Source organism: Arachis hypogaea, chromosome 13, assembly GCF_003086295.3.
Source record: "Arachis hypogaea cultivar Tifrunner chromosome 13, arahy.Tifrunner.gnm2.J5K5, whole genome shotgun sequence".
NCBI classification, from domain to species: Eukaryota; Viridiplantae; Streptophyta; class Magnoliopsida; order Fabales; family Fabaceae; genus Arachis; species Arachis hypogaea.
In genome coordinates, this window is record NC_092048.1 from 107,922,522 (window position 1) to 107,923,730 (window position 1,209).

The 1,209-nt window shown below is 42.7% G+C and overlaps 1 non-coding gene across 1 annotated transcript; it reads left to right on the forward strand.

The window, feature by feature from the left end:
• The first annotated feature begins 220 nt into the window (after positions 1–220).
• LOC112739727 (small nucleolar RNA R71) lies at positions 221–324 on the forward strand. Its single transcript, XR_003170663.1, has one exon. It is a non-coding gene; the product is annotated as a small nucleolar RNA R71 (small nucleolar RNA).
• Positions 325–1,209: the final 885 nt, after the last annotated feature.

The following is a 1,209-nucleotide window of genomic DNA, read 5'->3' on the forward strand; positions in this document are numbered from 1 at the left end:
TAGAATTGTATCAACCTGGTTCAGCTCCATGACTCCCTTAGTGTTGTGCCTTTCTGATGCATAGTAGTACTCATTCTCAGCCACTGTCTCGATCACTTCAATGGCTTCTTCCACAGTCTTTTTCCTGTTCAATGAACCTCCTGATGAATGGTCTACAGCCTTCCTTGATTCATAAGAGAGCCCATCATAGAAGATGTGCAGTTGCACCCAATCATGGAACATGTTTGGTGGGCATTTCCTTGTCAAGTCCTTGAATCTCTCCCATGCCTCGTAGAGAGTTTCACCATCTTGTTGTCTAAAAGTCTGAACCTCAGATCGAAGCCTATTGACCTTTTGTGGAGGGTAGAAACGTGCCAGAAACTTGCTTTCCACCTCATCCCATGTTGTTAGACTCCCCCTTGGGAATGATTCCAGCCACTTAGCTGCTTTGTCCCTAAGTGAAAATGGGAACAAAAGCAGTTTATAGGCATCTTCCTGGACTCCATTGGACTTCACAGTGTCACAAATTCTCAGGAATTTTGTGAGATGTTGGTTTGGGTCTTCATTAGCACTTCCTCCAAAGGAACAATGATTTTCCACAAGTGATATTAGCTGTGGCTTGAGCTCAAAATTGTTGGCCTGAATGGGTGGTTTCTGGATGCTACTACCACAATTCCCAGAGGTTGGGTTTATGTATGAACTAAGAACCCTCCTCTCAGGGATGGCATCGTTTCCATCAGCTCTCTCATGGTTGTGAACTTCTCTATCCATGTTGAGATCTAAAGCTTCCTCAAAATTGTCCTCAGATTCTCCTTCAGATTCCTCTTCTCCCACTACTCTCTTCCCTCTTGCTTCCCTTCTAAGTCTATGAAGGGTCCTCTCTGGTTCGGTATATGGAGGAGTTGATGTCTCTCCTCTCCTACCTGTCATACAAGAACACAGCTCAAACACAACAAGTGAAATACTCTTGGTTAATGGAAGAGTATGGTTAGCTCAATTGAGGAATTAATTCAAACAGTTAGTGAGTCAGTGAGTTAGTTGCATGAATTAAAGGCATAAAGAAGGAAAGCATGTAACCAAGTGCAGAAATTAAAATTCAACAAGTATCTTGGACAGAATTAACAAAGCAAGAGAAAATTGCTCAATCTAGTTAGCTTCCAATTTGAGAATTGTCAATCGAAAACCAATCCCCGGCAACGGCGCCATAAACTTGATGCGCATAAACGTGTT